Consider the following 19,675-nt stretch of genomic DNA (forward strand, 5'->3'; position numbering starts at 1 on the left):
ACCCACGCTATTTGGGGAAGACAGCTTGGTTAATTTATTGGGGAAGTAGTGTTAACCTCGTACTGCCTAGAAGTGGGTTGACGGAGGAAATAAATTTAATTTCGACGAAGTTTACTTCGTTTAACTTGGGCTAAACCTTGGACATACAGTATTTACCATTATTTTGTTAACTAACCCAACCCCACCTCTCATTGAGGAGAGACTTACCATGAGCTCCTGTGGGCATAATTATAGATGGGAGTACTCAGAATTGTTTGGTCCCCCAATGATAACTTACAGCCCCACAGGCTGACCGAATGTGTGTCAGTTTGTTGTAAGAAATAATTAAACAAGTCGGACTACACCATTGAGAGGTCTTTGTACCCACATTGTTTGGGGTGTCTTATTTTGGGGGGTTGTCCCCAATTGGGAGAGAGAGAGAGAGTGGGGGTGAGAGGGAGGAAGAGGGGAGAGAAAGAGGTGAGAGTGGAACGAGATTTGAGTGAAGCTGAGGGTGTGAGGACACTTTACACCAACTTACCTTAGCTTACCTGTACCCTGCACCTTCATACTCGTGTCAGCAGGGCTTGCCACAACTCCTTATTTCTTTCAACAACCAGAACGATAGCATACAACGATATATACACAGCATTGGTGGAGATTCCTTGAACACAATAACCTTGGGGGGCACACGACTTCGGACCCGGACTCACTTTTGTTGACCTGCAATCTGCACAACTGTTGCACGAGGAATACCAAGACATATTTAGACTTTGCAAAAATTACAACACACCAAGCAGATTGCAAACTCCCGTAACACTCCTGTTATTCATGATTTGTGAATAATTTATGCATGCATTAATAGTTTATACACCCACATGTCCCTTGTAACCTCATGCATCATAAAATAACCGAGTAATCGTGAGAAAATATTTTAAAACCATTTTATTGACTAGTCAAGTCCACGGCCTATTACCTACAATCATTATTTTATCTCGTTCGAAGCGGATTGTTGTGTTCCAGTGTGAACCTGCCCCAGGTAGGACTGGAGTTGAAAACAAAATTAAAATCGGGGTTGAAATAAGCCCGGGAGAGCTGTTTGTGTAAGCTGTTACCATAGCTAGATGGCCGTTGTTGTGGTAACTCGTGGGTCACGGCGATTTTTTAATTGACTTGTTTAAATTGGCCAATTTTCAATAAAGAAGCATGACGCCTAGGTCCCCCCGTCGGTGAAGTGATGTGAGTTTACAAAGTGGAAGACGCAAGGTGGCCATCTTGGATTTTGACGTGGCGACCCAATTTTCAATAGCGTTCTTCCTTATGCCTAGATACACCCACACACCAGATTAGAAGTTGGTACTTCGCTTATTTTTCAAGATATTCCGCTCACAAGGTTCAGACATACATGGCGGTGGCCATATTGGATTTTGACGTGGCGACCCAATTTTCAATAGCGTTCTTCCTCATGCGTAGATACACCCACACACCAGATTAGACGTTAGTAGTTCGTTTATTTTTCAAGATATTTCGCTCACAAGGTTCAGACATATATATGGTGGCGGCCATCTTGGATTTTGACGTGGCGACCCAATTTTCAATAGGGTTCTTCCTTATGCCTAGGTACACCCACACACCAGATTAGAAGTTGGTACTTCGCTTATTTTTCAAGATATTCCGCTCACAAGGTTCAGACATACATGGCGGCGGACATACATGGCGGCAGCCATCTTGGATTTTGACGTGGGTTGCACCCACACACCAAATTCGAATGCGGTCCTTCGCTTACGCACGCATGCACGCACGGACGGACGGACGGAGGGGAAAACCATAGTCCCCCTTTCGCTCCGCGGTGCGACGGGGGACAATAACCGTGCTTTTTATCAGCAAAAAAGTTAAAAGTTGGGGGTGTGCTTAATATACAGATATAGAAAAAAAGTCTTAAAAGCAATCAATGCTGAATTTCAATTATATTCCAATTGTCACACATGCACCAGTAGATCTACATTCTACATATCGGGGAATATTTGGAGCTCCAGGGCCGGGTTTACAATGGCTGCTATGGCGCCTCGGTGCCAGGCCACCAATCAGAAGGGGCCGATCATGACCAATGATTTTTAAAAAAAGTGTACACATTGTGCTATGTTTAAATAGAGATTATGTGTAGAATATAATGCTGCTTTTAAAAATAGGGGCAATACCTCTGGGTGCTCACCTGGTAGAATAAAGCAGTATACTTCACTGACTAAAGGTATTTTTTACCAGTAACACCTATTTCAAAGAAATTTAACAATTGCGAGAAGAAAGGGCAGCATGTAGAATCATACTAACGTAATCATAAGGCTTTAAACAAACAAAACAAAATCTTTTTGGGGGGCAATGCCCCCCACCCAACCACCCCCCTTATACCTGCTTCGACCCTGATTTTTCTAATGCTTTTAACAAACATTGGTACATCATGGGTGATGAAAGTTGTGATCAAGCTTCACAAAATTGCGTTTGAAGTTTCGGAGGAGAGCGCAAATACCTATTTTAGGGGGTCAAATACCCCGCACATCACCTTCAACCCTAATTCATTCATGCCGTGAACAAACGTTGATGCATCACGGTTGACGAAGGTTGTGGTCAATTTTCATCGAAATTGGGTGTAGTTCCAAAGAAGAAAGCAAATACCTATGGTGGGGGGAATCATCATTCCCACCAGTGATCCTACCAGTGATCGGAGCTAAGTCCTCACAATTAAATCCAACACAATTATTTTCCAGTTCTTTTTATCTTTCACTTTGTCTGTGTTTAAGTCTGGTGCGGGAGCGCTCCACGATAGGTATTTTGTTTTAGTTTCACGTCGCGTTTTCTTGTCACCGATATTTTTTTGAATAAACACTCATTATTTTCTGTACATTTTAAACCTGTTCCCGTTTTAGTTACTTTTTGCAGGTTGGAAGACTGCCCAGTGGGATCGTACAAGTAAGCGCTCTTCAGCTTGCCCTTCCCTTTCTTTCTCTGCACGTATAGAAAATGCGCATTTGATAGTTGCCTCGGAGTTAAAGCTTGCTTTAAGCCTACCATGGTTCTCTCAGTGTTAATTGAGGTAATCGCACGACAATATTATAAAGACTATAATGGGCATTCGGAAGAGCCAACATCTCTGAAAGGTTCAGCAGTTTATGTTTTGTATCCCACCAATAGGCCGGATCCGATTCCAGACGTGAAGCCAAATCAAATTGGCTTGTTCTTGTCACCCATACAAATCATGCATCGAGTTTTGTTGTAACTCGTCCAAAATATCATGCTAAATATCGGTTTTCGCCGTTATCACTCAATGGTAAAAAAAAATCACTAAACTTTAAAAATTCTCGTATTGGGATTTGGATATTCACCAAATTTGAATCAATTCTGCTACATATCGGTTTTAGCCCAAGCTTATCACTCAATTGTGAGAAATCACTTTGAAAAAAATCTCAGATCCGAATCTTAACCAAAATTTCATCATTTCATCCTTGTCACACACTCAACCTCTCCACCAAATTTCTCCAAATCCATCCACAACTCTCTGAGATATCCTGCTCACAGACAAACAAACAAATAGACAGACAGGAGTGAAACAAGATAACCTGCACCCACCGACCATGGCAGAGCTACAAACATGGAGAGACAACGGATCTGGCCCGAACACTTCGCTTTGATAAACGGGAAAGACACATGGCACGATTCAAGTCAAATGCACTCGGACCTGGAACCGGAAGTTCATGTTTATTTTGTTCAAGATTTGCTCTGCTGCCCTATTATCAGTTCACGCTCTCCATCACCATGCTTTTCCATGAGACTCAATGTTGCGGAGAATAATAAGAATGGAAGATGTAAAAACAGAACAAAAGGAGTGCCAGTTACCTGAAATAATCCATCACAGTCCATTTTCCTTGAACCATGTGTGGTTCAAAATCTCCTGCAAAACAATGTATGTGTTGGAATCAAATATGAACACGATCAGGAAAAACCTCCACTGGTGAGCAATTGCATTTTGATCCACAATAACAAGAGATCAGTAACCCCAGCATGTGTGAACATTCTTGTTCATGCAAATAAAACACTGCAGTTCAAAACTATCAATCCCTCACCGCCACAGTCAGTGGATCCTTCCGAAGCATCGCAGTCAGAAGGGAAACCAATGTTTACCTTGCAAAGGTTGGTGGACTGCTTCCCACATTGAAGTCAGTCTTGTCATGTGATATCTGCAAAGAAGCAAAACAAATGTATTTGTGACCGAATCCTATACATTTGTCGCAATCGAATACTTACATTTGCATAACAAGCACATTCCAAACAAGCACTCACTGATGCAACGACCAAGGTTTGACTCGAAACTCATAAAATACATTTGCATTCATCAAATAAGTTATGGTGTGCAACACAAAAGTTTTTTCTCAACTGAAAAAGAAACCCCGTCATCTAAATAATTGGATATTAAGTATATGTGGCTTTATTCGGCCTAAGGCGAGCAAAGCGAGGACAAGGCTGTTTATTCCTGATACAGTGCCTTCAGAAAGTATTCACACACTTGACTTTTTAAAAACATTTTTTGGTGTCACAACCTGAATTTAAAATGGATTAAATTGAGATTTTTTGGCACTGATTGACACATAATACTGTATTTTCTGGTGTAACAAGCGTTACGCCTCGGTCCCCCGTCGGTGAAGTGATGCGAGTTGACAAAGTGGAAGACGCAAGGCGGCCATCTTGGATTTTGACGTGGCGACCCAATTTTCAATAGCGTTCTCCCTTATGCGTAGATACACCCACACACCAGATTAGAAGTTAGTAGTTCGTTTATTTTTCAAGATATTCCCCTCACAAGGTTCAGACATACATGGCGGTGGCCATCTTGGATTTTGACCTGGCGACCCAATTTTCAATAGCATTCTTCCTTATGCGTAGATACACCCACGCACCAGGTCAGATGTTAGCAGCTCGTTTATTTTTCAAGATATTTTGCTCACAAGGTTCAGACATATATATGGTGGCGGCCACCTTGGATTTTGACGTGGTGACCCAATTTTCAATAGCCTTCTTCCTTATGCCTAGATACACCTACACACCAGATTAGAAGTTAGTAGTTCGTTTATTTTTCAAGATATTCCCCTCACAAGGTTCAGACACACATGGCGGCGGCCATCTTGGATTTTGACCTGGCGACCCAATTTTCAATAGCTTTCTTCCTTATGCGTAGATACACCCACACACCAGATGTTAGTAGTTCGTTTATTTTTCAAGATATTCCGCTCACAAGGTTCAGACATACATGGCGGCGGCCATATTGGATTTTGACGTGGCGACCCAATTTTCAATAGCGTTCTTCCTTATGCCTAGATACACCCACACACCAGATTAGAAGTTGGTACTTCGCTTATTTTTCAAGATATTCCGCTCACAAGGTTCAGACATACATGGCGTCAGACATACATGGTGGCGGCCATCTTGGATTTTGACGTGGGTTTCACCCACACACCAAATTCGAATGCGGTCCTTCGCGCACGCACGCACGCATGCACGCATGCCCGCCCGCACGGACGGACGGACGGACGGACAGAGGGGAAAACCATAGTCCCCCTTTCGCTCCGCGGTGCGACGGGGGACAATAACCGTGCTTTTTATCAGCAAAAAAGTTAAAAGTTTGGGGTGTGGTTAATATACAGATATAGAAAATAGTCTTAAAAGCAATCAATGCTGAATTTCAATTATATTCCAATTGTCACACATGCACCAGTAGATCTACATTCTACATATCGGGGAATATTTGGAGCTCCAGGGCCGGGTTTACAATGGCTGCTATGGCGCCTCGGTGCCAGGCCCCCAATCAGAAGGGGCCGATCATGACCAATGATTTTTTTGTTAAAGTGTACACATTGTGCTATGTTCAAATAGAGATTATGTGGAGAATATAATGCTGCTTTTAAAAATAGGGGCAATACCTCTGGGTGCTCACCTGGTAGAATAAAGCAGTATACTTCACTGACTGAAGGTATTTTTTACCAGTAACACCGATTTCAAACAAATTTAACAATTGCTAGAAGAAAGGGCAGCATGTAGAATCATACTAACGTAATCATAAGGCTTTAAACAAACAAAAAAAACTCTTTTTGGGGGGCAATGCCCCCACCCAACCACCCATATACCTGCTTCGACCCTGATTTTTCTAATATAATGCTTTTAACAAACATTGGTACATCATGGGTGATGAAAGTTGTGATCAAGCTTCACAAAATTGCGTTTGAAGTTTCGGAGGAGAGCGCAAATACCTATTTTAGGGGGTCAAACACCCCGTACATCACCTTCAACCCTAATTCATTCATGCCGTGAACAAACGTTGATGCATCACGGTTGACGAAGGTTGTGGTCAATTTTCATCGAAATTGGGTGTAGTTCCAAAGAAGAAAGCAAATACCTATGGTGGGGGGAATCATCATTCCCACCAGTGATCCTACCAGTGATCGGAGCTAAGTCCTCACAATTAAATTCAACACAATTATTTTCCAGTTCTTTTTATCTATCACTTTGTCTGTGTTTAAGTCTGGTGCGGCAGCGCTCCACGATAGGAATTTTGTTTTAGTTTCACGTCGCATTTTCTTGTTCCCGATATTTTTTTGAATAAACACGTTCGTTATTTTCTGTACATTTTAAACCTGTTCCCGATTGAGTTACTTTTTGCAGGTTGGAAGACTGCCCAGTGGGATCGTACAAACAAGCGTTACACCTAGGTCCCCCGTCGGTGAAGTGACGCGAGTTGACAAAGTGGAAGACGCAAGGTGGCCATCTTGGATTTTGACGTGGCGACCCAATTTTCAATAGCGTTCTTCCTTGTGCCTAGATACACCCACACCAGATTAGAAGTTGGTACTTCGCTTATTTTTCAAGATATTTCGCTCACAAGGTTGAGACATATATATGGTGGTGGCCGTCTTGGATTTTGACGTGGCGACCAAATTTTCAATAGCGTTCTTCCTTATGCCGAGATACACCCACACACCAAATTAGAAGTTGGTACTTCGCTTATTTTTCAAGATATTCAGCTCACAAGGTTCAGACATACATGGCATCAGACATACATGGCGGTGGCCATCTTGGATTTTGACGTGGGTTGCACCCACACACCAAATTCGAATGCGGTCCTTCGCTTACGCACGCACGCACGCACGCACGCATGGACGGACGGGCGGACACACGGACGGAGGGGAAAACCATAGTCCCCCTTTTGCTCCGCAGTGCAACGGGGGACAATAAGCGCTCTGCAGCTTGCCCTTGCCTTTCTTTCTCTGCACGTATAGAAAATCCGCATTTGATAGTCACCTCGAAGTTAAAGCTTGCTTTAAGCCTTCTGTGGTTGTCTCAGTGTTAATTGAGGGAATCGCACGACAATATTATAAAGACTACAATGGGCATCGGAAGGATTTCCTCCCCCTACACCCTACCCCCTCCCCTCCCCTCCCCCTACACCCTACCCCCTCCCCTTTCTCCCTTACCCTCCCCCTTCCACCCTTACCCCACCTCCCCCCTCCTCCCCCTCCCCCCTCTTCTCCCCTCCCTCCCCCCTCTCCTCCCCTCCCCTTGTCCCTCCCCTCCACCGTCCGGCAATGCCGGGTACTTCTGCTCGAATATAATAATACCAAGTTTGTTCAAAATCCCATTACTGGTTCACGAGTTGGTGCAGCAACATAATTTTTACTTAACATGACCTCTGACCTATTTACCCAAAAATCTAATCGGTTAATCTTTACATCATTATACATACTACCTGTGCCAAGTTTGAATTAGATCACTTCAGTCATTCTCAACTTATAGACCAATCACAGACTTTGCCCTTTGACCTCTTGATGCCAAAATCAAACAAGTTCACCTTTACGTCATAATACAAACTTGTACTAACTTTGGTCAGAATCACATCACTGGTTCACAAGTTATCACTGTAACAGGAGTTTTACCTAACATGACCTCTGATCTTTGCCCTTTGACCCCAAAATCGAATCAGTTCATCTTTAACTCATTATACATACCTGCATCAAGTATGACAAAGATCCCTTCAGCCCTTCTAATGTTAACGCGGTAACGAATTCCTATCATGGACTTACGGATGGGATGGTGAAATGGACGGACAGACCTCCGGACGGATAACCTGAAAACATAATGCCTCCAGCGACTTCGTCGGCGGAGGCATACAAATTGTTTTGATTTACGTCGTTTGATCATCGTCACACTTTCAAGGAATGCAACCCTGACGCAAACCGAGCTATTATTGGAAAAGATAATGAAATGTACTGCTTACCTGCCCCACATTGTACTCTGCATAGTCATCACTGGCAGCACTCTCATCATTGGAAGTACTCTCATCATATTCAACATGAGGGGCAAAATAACCATGAAAGTTTGGGCTGACAGCAACCTTATCTTCACCATGATGGAGAAAAGATCCTGGAAAAACAGGCAAAATGACCATCAAACAGATATTGTGACAGATATCAAACAAAAATATAAATGGGCTAAATATCACCATGTTCAAATGTGTGCGAGTTTGTTCCAGAGGCAGGAGAAAAGAGGAATGAAGGAGTGAAGGTGAGCAGAGAGTCTTGATTTTGGCAGTTTCACCCGAAGAGGATTGCTGGCAGATCTTGTGTGTCCAGCAGGAATATTTGGGGGACAGAGCACAGGTAGAGCTGGGGGAGCTAGGCCGGATAGGAGTCGGTAGAAGATAGAAAGACCACCTACCTGCCTGCGGTGAGTGAGTGAAAGGCCCTCGGAGTTAGCTTCATCGCGGGACATTCCAATGATTCTGAACACTTTGGTTTCAACAGCGTGAAGAAGAGCTAGGTGTGAGGCAGGAGCAACAGCCCAGAGGGGAGAGCTGTATTCCATTGAACTGCGGATGAAAGCCTTGTATGTGGTGAGGAGCTCAGGTGTGCCAAGGAAGGACCTTCGCATAACGGAGGATGCCCAGTCGGCGACTGGCTTTGGAGGCCAGATTTGAAATGTGGTTTCCCAAGGAAAGATCATGGCAGATCGTGAGACCCAAAAGCTTGAGCGACAGAACTTCTTGGAGAAGATTGTTCAGAAAGTAGATGGGAGGGTTGTCCAGTCGGTCTTTTTGGAGAGACATAGTGAGAGTGAGATTTGTCAGGATTGAAAGATTGAATTGCGTCGGACGACTGCGCTCGGAGCCAGGCACGGCCGGAGGAGCGAGCTGCACGCGACCCGTTCGAGTCGCGCAGAGGGCCGGTGGCACGCCAGCGGACGAGGCCGGGGCGAATGAGTGGCTCAGTGGGGGCCGAGTAGAGCATGAATGGTGGACGGCGGCTTTTCTTCCCGCCAACACCAGTGCCGCGGCGGGTTTGAACGGTTGGGGCCTGGACGACGCCAACGAGCCTGACGATCCCCGACACACCTCAACCAGACAGAGCTAAGCTCACACCACACAGAACACACAACGACGCATTTTCGTTCATATCCTCCCCATCTGTACATGTTAGAAGTCTGTATATAGAAGCGCTCATTATGGGTTTTAGATATCGTGCTCTTTGTTCACGGGGTCCGGCAATAAAGCCGTCTTATTTTTGTACATATAAAATCCTTGTTCGTGAGTTTAATTTCCTGTAGGGTTGAAGACTGTGCGCGGGTCGTGTCAGGTAAAGCTTCGCCGCTTCTTCTTCTCTTTTCCTCCAGTGCTTGTCGAGTGAAATCCGTATTTGGTCGTCGCCTCAAAGTAAGCTCGATTGTCATCCGTGGGTGCTTTGTCTTAATAGAGCCATCCACATGACAATATTTATGGAACATTAATCCTTCCCAATCCAAACCTACTACTTGCTTGCTTTCAGCGTTTCCTCCACCTCATTGATCATGTCGTTTTACATTTTCATTGAAATTGATTTGCTTTCTCACCATCATCTGGTACCATCTATGATCCAGAGGTTGCCTCTTCGGGAACGCCATTCAAATGTTTTTCCAGCAGCTCGATCTTTAACTTCCTCATCTATTCCATCATCTTGTCTGTCCATTTTAATCCTTGCCTTACTCCTCCACCACTAATATTACCAATCAGTATTGTTTTGTATTGGTTGAGGTGATGCTCAATTTGGTTTGGAGCATGCATGGGAAAGGTTGCTGTGGTGAGAGGAAGTTGTTTGTGTCACTGTCATGAGGGACAAGCAGCCACCACCGGCAAATTGAAAAAGAAACAAAACAACAACAAATATTTTCAGGTGTCTCTTCTTGTACCTGTAAATGAGATAATAATATATTTTATGAAGATTAATTCTCAAAACTCACCAGTTGGCAGCTCTTCAGCAACAGATACATTTTGCACTTGAGGCTCAGCATTCCTGCAGAAAATAAAGATTTTGCAAAGGTGTCGTTAAATAAATGTCACAAATAAGAAACAATGTCAGAATAAGAGTGCAGTCAGGCAGGTGAAAATCAGACTGCATACTTTGTGTTTTCAACATTCAGACAGCAAACAACACCACTACACCGTGCTACCCGTCCAACTATCTTCAAACACAGTTGCCAATGAAGCCAAGAAATGTTACGTGGTAAAGAGGGGATGAATATCACCATTGTTTTTTTAACCACACTTCTTTCTTTCCCCTTATTGTCCCAAGCTCCTACACTCACCTGTGAGCTGTCTGTAGGGTGTTGCAAAATAAATGATACTTTTCCCCTCCCAGATTGTATTGACCACATGTCCGCGATTTTTTAATTCAAATTTTGCTTGCGTCATCATGACGTGTCGCGCACTTTGCCTGCATGTTGTGTCCGTCATATTTGCAACTAATGTTCGTGAATACGGTGAAATTTTTTATAAGTCGACTTCAAATGGTTTCTGAAGCTAATGGTGGACATATTGACGCATATTAAAAGTGAGCTTTTAATTTTTGAATGAAATGAAGCCTTTGGCTGGATTTTCATCTGATTGAAACTTCATTTCATCTTTGGAGAAAAAAAAGTATCATTTATTTTGCAACACCCCTTAGCCTGGGTTTGAATCCAAGAGTGTTCTAATGTTCGAAAGGATCATTCTACAGGGTTCTAAAGGGTAATTCTGATGGGTTTTGCTTTTTTCTCTCCATGTTGTTTCTCAGGCCACACAGGTCTCTGGTATACATGAATCGCTGCAAGTTACCAGCGTCGGTGCTGTGGTTACGTGAGTGGGTGCAAGTGTGGATATTTGGAGAGGCGAGTGTTTCTTGAAAAGAAGAAAGCAAGACGAAAAGTCCACCAGCGGTGCAGCCGGACTTGTTTGATACTTCACTTGAAGAGGATCATATGACATGGGGAGCAAATAATGTAAGTGTAAAATTATTTAGAATCACTGTAAGTATCTAAGCTGTCTGTTACCATGAAAACAAAGTGGAAGACGCAGAAAACATGCTGTGATATGATATTTCGCTCACAAGGTTCAGACATACATGGAGGGGGCCATCTTGGATTTTGACGTGGTGACACAATTTTCAATAACGTTCTTCCTTATGTCTAGATACACCAACACACCAGATTAGAAGTTGGTGCATCGCTTATTTTTCAAGAAATTCCGCTCACAAGGTTCAGACATACATGGCGGTGGCCATCTTGGATTTTGACGTGGCAATCCAATTTTCAATAGGTTTCTTCCTGATGCCTAGATACACCCACACACCAGATTAGATGTTGGTACATCGCTTATTTTTCAAGATATTTCGCTCACAAGGTTCAGACATATATATGGTGGCGGCCATCTTGGATTTTGAAGTGGCGACACAATTTTCAATAGCGTTCTTCCTTATGCCTAGATACACCCACACACCAGATTAGGAGTTGGTACTTCGCTTATTTTTCAAGATATTCCGCTCACAAGGTTCAGACATACATGGCGGTGGCCATCTTGGATTTTGACGTGGCGATCCAATTTTCAATAGGGTTCTTCCTTATGCCTCGATACACCCACACACCAGATTAGGAGTTGGTACTTCGCTTATTTTTCAAGATATTTCGCTCACAAGGTTCAGACATATATATGGTGGCGGCCATCTTGGATTTTGACGTGGCGACCCAATTTTCAACAGCCTTCTTCGTTGTGCCTCGATACACCCACACACCAGATTAGAAGTTGGTACTTTGCTTATTTTTCCAAGATATTCTGCTCACAAGGCTCAGACATACATGGCGGCGGCCATCTTGGATTTTGACTTGGCGACCCAATTTTCAATCGGGTTCTTCCTTATGCCTAGATACAGCGACACACCAGATTAGAAGTTGGTACTTCGCTTATTTTTCAAGACATTCCGCTCACAAGGTTCAGACATACATGGCATCAGACATACATGGCGGCGGCCATCTTGGATTTTGACATGGGTTGCACCCACACACCAAATTCGAATGCGGTCCTTCGCTTACGCACGCACGCACACACGCCCGCACACACGGACGGACACACGGACGGAGGGGAAAACCATAGTCTCCCTTTCGCTCCGTGGTGCGACGGGGGACAATAAAGACATTGCACTGAGACACTGGTTTATTCTATTTGTTTTGAGTCATCAATGAACCATACACCGCTTCAAACTTTGCAGTCATGACAAAGGGATTGCCGTGTTACAATTATATTTACTATATTATTTCTATTAATGTTAATAATGTTATGATTATCGATATAATAATTATCTATATATAATTTTTTTTTTTTTTTTAGCTATATAATAATAGCGTAAGGACTCGACTTTGTTATCCCTTTTACGCCGCACCCAGTGACCCGATGCCCACGGCACTAATGGATTTACGATCTACGAACCGCGCTCTTTGTTTATCACGTACAGCCACACTCGAAAAATCTGAATTAGCCGACGTTGGGGCCCAAAAGCATCCGATTAACTGCCGATACGACACCATCTTACGACGCCATCGTATTGGCATCTGCTGGGCGAAGGCGAAGCGAGCCGTCCGCTGATTGGACAGTCGAGTGGTGTGAACCAAATGGTCTTTTTATTCCCTTGAACATTTTAAATTAGGATATATAAGGAAACGTCTTTATCGTCATTTTAATAAAGTTAAATGGAGTGACGTTGCGATACTCAGGGTACGTTGCATAAATCCTCGTAACTCAGAGAGGTGTAGCAGGTGGCGAGACGTAAGGAAGCTTAAAGATAACGAGCTGAAAACAGACAAACGATATGTCAATCTCTTTCTACACCAAATGGAAATAAAAGTATGAGAGCGGGAAGGCATGGCTTGAGCACTTCGAGCAGAGAGGACTGATTGGACTTAACTTAAAGAGAAAAAATTGGAGCTCAACGGAAGAAGAAGATCCCATGAGCGCTCCCCTATGCCATCCATAATGGTACACTCTATCCATACACCACATCCTCCCTTCCGTGGATGTTCCACGGGTTTCGGCTAGTCTATATAATAATACCGTAAGGACTCGACTTTGATATCCCTTTTCCGCCGCACCCAGTGACCCGATGCCCACGGCACTAATAGATTTACGATCTACGAACCGCGCTCTTTGTTTATCAAGTACAGGCATACTCGAAAAATCTGAATTAGCCGACGTTGGGGCCCAAAAGCATCCGATTAACTGCCGATACGACGCCATCTTACGACGACATCGTATTGGCGTCTGCTGGGTGAAGGCGAAGCAAGCCGTCCGCTGATTGGACAGTCGAAGGCGACAGCAAGCCGTCCACTGAGGGGACAATCCCAGAGTGGTGCTATGCCGATTCTATTACGAATCCATTCATTTTTCAAAAGTATATCGTAGCGTTGTCATTTAAGTAGATTGCAATAAATACGTTGTTCATATACGCACTCTTCATTCTCATCTTTCTTCCTAACTCTTACTCGGACAAGCAAATCCCCTATGCCATCCATCATGGTGCACTCTATCCATACACCACATCCTCCCTTCCGTGGATGTTCCACGGGTTTCGGCTAGTTATTATTATTGTTATAACGAAAAAGATACTGCTGTATTATGAAACCTGGGCTAATTTGTCCAAAGTGGCCTGAAGGTGAGGCATGAAGGCATGAAGCCGAAGGCCTTTACGTGCTGTGTTGTTGGAAGACCCGAAATGCCGATGCTTTCGATATTTGATGGTCATTTGAACAATGGGTTTGTTTGTGTTTCACACTGAATGAAAAACCTAAAGGTAGAGCATGGCGATTGTGATGATATATGACAGGTTCGACAATATGTTCGGTCTGAACGGCATAGAAATCAAAATGGCGGTGTGTGGCGTCAGCCGTTGTACACCGTAATGACATCACAGACGTAATCGCATCACATCATCCCAGTCATGTGACCAGATCCTCAGCTCTAATTGGTGTACGTTTGTGAGGGACATACATACACGAACATATGGACAAACAAACACTGTTCTAGATGGCTTTGCAATACGGGCTATGCCATAAAAAGTGGTTTGTTTGTGGGGTCTCATGTTTTGATTTTATTAATGTTAAAAAGTTCTGTGCTTTGAGGCCTCACAAAGCTAAAGCATTTTCGGCTCTTCCATGATCTATTCTTGTGAGATAATTTTTTAAAATCATTTTTGACTGCCACTGACATTGTTTAAGACTCAACCCAACCAAATCCCAAGAAAATTCGACTTTTTAACCATAAATTAAAAATAACAAGCGTTACGCCTAGGTCCCCCGTCGGTGAAGTGATGTGAGTTGACAAAGTGGAAGACGCAGAAAACATGCTATGATATGATATTTCGCTCACAAGGTTCAGACATACATGGAGGCGGCCATCTTGGATTTTGACGTGGCCACACAATTTTCAATAGCGTTCTTCCTTATGCCTAGATACACCCACCGACCAGATTAGAAGTTGGTACTTCGCTTATTTTTCAAGATATTCCGCTCACAAGGTTCAGACATACATGGCGGCGGCCATCTTGGATTTTGACGTGGCCACCCAATTTTCAATAGAGTTCTTCCTTATGCCTAGATACACCCACACACCAGATTAGAAGTTGGTACTTCAATTATTTTTCAAGATATTCCACTCACAAGGTTCAGACATACATGGCGGTGGCCATCTTGGATTTTGACGTGGCGACCCAATTTTCAATAGCGTTCTTCCTTATGCCTAGATACACCCACACACCATATTAGAAGTTGGTACTTCGCTTATTTTTCAAGATATTATGCTCACAAGTTTCAGACATATATATGGTGGCGGCCATCTTGGATTTTGACGTGGCGACCCAATTTTCAATAGCGTTCTTCCTTATGCCTAGATACACCCACACACCAGATTAGAAGTTGGTACTTTGCTTATTTTTCAAGATATTATGCTCACAAGTTTCAGACATATATATGGTGGCGGCCATCTTGGATTTTGACCTGGCGACCCAATTTACAATAGCGTTCTTCCTTATGCCGAGATACACCCACACACCATATTAGAAGTTGGTACTTCGCTTATTTTTCAAGATATTCATCTCACAAGGTTCAGACATACATGGCGGCGGCCATCTTGGATTTTGACGTGGCGACCCAATTTTAAACAGCGTTCTTCCTTGTGCCTAGATACACCCACACACCAGATTAGCAGTTGGTACTTCGCTTATTTTTCGAGATATTTCGCTCACACGTTTCAGACATATATATGGTGGCGGCCATCTTGGATTTTGACGTGGCGACCCAATTTTCAATAGCGTTCTTCCTTATGCCGAGATACACCCACACACCAAATTAGAAGTTGGTACATCGCTTATTTTTTCAAGATATTCATCTCACAAGGTTCAGACATACATGGCGGCGGCCATCTTGGATTTTGACGTGGCGACCCAATTTTAAACAGCGTTCTTCCTTGTGCCTAGATACACCCACACACCAGATTAGCAGTTGGTACTTCGCTTATTTTTCGAGATATTTCGCTCACACGTTTCAGACATATATATGGTGGCGGCCATCTTGGATTTTGACGTGGCGACCCAATTTTCAATAGCGTTCTTCTTTATGCCTAGATACACCCACACACCAGATTAGACGTTGGTACTTCGCTTATTTTTCAAGATATTCATCTCACAAGGTTAAGACATACATGGCATCAGACATACATGGCGGCGGCCATCTTGGATTTTGACGTGGGTTGCACCCACACACCAAATTCGAATGCGGTCCTTCGCTTACGCACGCCCGCACACAAACACGCAAGCCCGCACGCACACACGCACGCACGCACGGACACACGGACGGAGGGGAAAGCCATAGTCCCCCTTTCGCTACGCTGTGCGACGGGGACAAAAACGCACCAGTGTCTGAAGGAAGAGGTTCCGTTTGGCATTTTAATATGAAATTGGCAAAGCCGAGAAACGCACAAAACCCATTAGAATTACCTTTAATAATCACATATAAACAGTCTTTGGAACCCTATTAGAATTACATTTTGTAAACCTTTACAATAAACCTTTGGAACCCCCTAGAATTACCCGTTAGAACTTTTTGGAATTGCACTTTCTAAACCTTTGGAATCACCATTTAGAATCCATTAGAATTATCCTTTACATTCATGGGGTCACCCATGGGAATCCCACAGGTATGGACGTGTGTGACATTTGGACATATTGGGTTAGATGCTGCACCTGCACATTCTGTTTTACAAAATGGTTCCTGGCAATTAATCAGATCCTCAAATGGATGTAATCTACACAATTTATTTACTTCTGATAACATGTGAATTCGGGTGGCCAATTTTTATGTCGTATTTTTTTTCTTTGTTTCACGTTTTCACGTTTTTTTCACGTTTCTCATTTTCACGGTGTGTACCCCGGTTTAGAATAGGTACACTGTATCCCTGCGCATCGTAAGAGGCGACTAAGGGTTGGCGTCAGGAAGGGCATCCGGCCATAAAAACATTGCCTCAAACAGGGAACCATGATAGTCATGGGGCCCGCAAGGCTAACCCCCGCTCTAGCGGGGAAAATGGCCTTAAAACGATCATTCATATTTTATTCATTCATTCATTCATATCGCACACACGGTCATTCTAGGGGGTTAGATGAAAAAATAACACAGTAAAAGTTTTATGGCAATCCAACAAGAATAAGTGGTCTCCCAGAACCCTCTAAAAGTACTCTGTGTGACAGCATTCGGTGAAATTTCTGGTGTCCATAACTTTGTTTCTTCTCAGACAATTCTTGTCTTCGATACTTTCTTTACCTCAAAGGGACCAGAGATTGAGCTTTTTCGTCGAATCAAGTCACAGTGGGATGTTATCGACAAGTCAAAGTTTGATGCTCTTGATAGCGACGAGGCTGGTGCAGGTAGTTTGAGTGCATCAGAGAAAGCATGGCTGGAATCTCGCCGTACTCTTGTTGTCCATAACCTTCAACAACACCTGGAGACTGTCCAACCTCGTGAAGACGACCGAGAGTTTGCGAGACTCACACTTTGGCTCCTGGGAGAGGTACCTAAGTTGTAGCACTTGTAGTACCTAAGTGAGAACCTTGCAGCACTGCCTTTGTTCAGCGATGACCGCACTGATGAAGATAAGGGGGCTATCGTCAATGCTTTGCAGAGAGATCCACTCCCAGAAGATGTTCGACGTATGGCTCCAAACAAGATCCCTGAGTTCCGGAACCTTCCCGTGGCACAGTTTGTCACACAGCGCTCGCTCAACCTCTTTGAGTCACTTCATTTGTCACAGGAGTTCCTGACGGACGCAGTACACACATGGTTCGAGCTGATGACAACATTGCAGCGTACAAGACTGTTCGTGAGCTGAAGGTGGTGAACGACTATACAGAACGTGCAATCAAATTGGCTACTGACTTTAATGAAGTCCTCACCAAGAATGCCCAGCAGCGCCAGCTCCTCTACCAGGTCTTTGAGCATCACCGGAAGCTTCTGCCAACCAGTGCCACTAAAAATCAACTGGTCAAGAGCACCAAGTAACACTGATAGCCTGACTGCCCTGGCACGATTGTTTTGTTACGAAACAGATTTTGTTTTTAAACACTGTTTTTGTTTTTGATTGTGTTAAAAGAATGCAGTTTCACATTCACAATTATTTAAATAAAGTGTGTTTGATTTTGGACTCGATGATGTTGTTCATGGGGGACTTTGGAGGCCATCTGTGGGTCAATGGGGATGATGTGTTTTTTTTTAATATGAAAGGACATAAGATCAAGCTAAAATTTGGGTCCACATGGAGGCTGGTGTAGATTTGAAAAGAATTGGCCCAGAGAGAAAAAAGTTATGGACACACGGGGGAGAGTGGGTCACACACATGGGGGAGAGTGGGTCACACACACGGGGGAGAGTGGGTCACACACACGGGGGAGATTGGGGCACACACCTGGGGGAGAATGGGGCACACACACGGGGGAGAGTGGGTGTTGCTTTACTACTCTCCCGTCATTCCTTTCAAACTCCTCCTCACTTCTCTCCCCCTCCCCCAGTCTCCTCTCCCCCCTCCCCCAGTCTCCTCCCCCCCTCCCCCAGTCTCCTCTCCCTCAGTCTCAGTCTCCACTCCCCTTCCCTAACTCTCCTCTACCCATTCACCCAGTCTCTTCTCCCCACCCCCTTCACCCAATCTCCTCTCCCCCTCCCCTGGTGTCCTCTCCCCCTCCACCAGTCCCCTCTCCCCCTCCCCCAGTCCCCTCTCCCCCTCCCCCAGTCTCCTCTCCCCCTCCCCCAGTCTCCTCTCCTCCTCCCCCTCCCCCAGTCTGCCCTCCCTCTCCCCCAGTCTCCTCTCCTCCTCCCCCAGTCTCCTCTCCTCCTCCCCCAGTCTCCTCTCCTCCTCCCCCAGTCTCCTCTCCTCCTCCCCCAGTCTCCTCCTCCCCTCCCCCAGTCTCGTCTCCTCTCCCTCAGTCTCCCCTCCCCTTCCCCTAGTCTCCTCTCCCCTTCCCCAAGTCTCCTCTCCCCCTCCCCCCGCTCCCCTCACCCACTGTCTCCTCTCCCCCTCCCTCGGTCACCTCTACCCTCCCTCGGTCTCCTCTCCTCCTCACTCGGTCTCCTCTCCTCCTCACTCGGTCTCCTCTTCCCCCTCCCTCGGTCTCCTCTCTCCCCTCCCTTGGTCTCCTCTCCCCCCTCCCTCGGTCTCCTCTCCCCCCTCCCTCGGTCTCCTCTCCCCCCTCCCTCGGTCTCCTCTCCCCCTCCCTCGGTCTCCTATCCCCTCCCTCGGTCTCTTCTCTCCTCCCCCGGTCTCCTCTCCAGCTCCCCCAGTCTCCTCTCCCGCTCCCCCAGTCTCCTCTCCCGCTCCCCCAGTCTCCTCTCCCGCTCCACCAGTCTCCCGTCCCGCTCTCTCAGTCTCCTGTCCCGCTCTCCCAGTCTCCTGTCCCGCTCCCCCAGTCTCCTCTCCCGCTCCCCCAGTCTCCTCTCCCGCTCCCCCAGTCTCCTCTCCCTCCCGCTCCCCCAGTATCCTCTCCCGCTCCCACAGTCTCCTCTCCCCCTCCCCCAGTCTCCTCTCCCCCTTCCCAGTCTCCTCTCCCCCCTCCCCCAGTCTCCTCTCCCCCTTCCCCAGTCTCCTCTCCCCTCCCCCAGTCTCCTCTCCCCCTCCCCCAGTCTCCTCTCCCCCTCCCCCAGTCTCACCTCCCCCTCCCCCAGTCTCCTCTCCTCCTCCCCCAGTCTCCTCTCCTCCTCCCCCAGTCTCCTCCTCCCCTCCCCCAGTCTCGTCTCCTCTCCCTCAGTCTCTCCTTCCCTTCCCCGAGTCTCCTCTCCCCCTCCCCCT

At 45.3% G+C, this 19,675-nt stretch overlaps 2 long non-coding RNA genes across 2 annotated transcripts in view; both read left to right on the forward strand.

The window, feature by feature from the left end:
• LOC137429158 (uncharacterized) overlaps positions 1 to 19,675 on the forward strand; it is a 960,590-nt gene that overhangs the window by 491,462 nt on the left and 449,453 nt on the right. The window contains exon 4 of the long non-coding RNA XR_010984817.2: positions 11,100 to 11,304. This is a non-coding gene — a long non-coding RNA (uncharacterized LOC137429158). The remainder of the gene's footprint in view (positions 1 to 11,099; positions 11,305 to 19,675) is intronic.
• On the forward strand, positions 16,989 to 18,045 carry LOC137429159 (uncharacterized). Its single transcript, XR_010984818.1, has 2 exons — positions 16,989 to 17,410; positions 17,522 to 18,045. It is a non-coding gene; the product is annotated as an uncharacterized LOC137429159 (long non-coding RNA).

Source organism: Myxine glutinosa, chromosome 6 (assembly GCF_964187855.1).
Source record: "Myxine glutinosa chromosome 6, kmMyxGlut1.1, whole genome shotgun sequence".
Lineage (NCBI taxonomy): Eukaryota > Metazoa > Chordata > Myxini > Myxiniformes > Myxinidae > Myxine > Myxine glutinosa.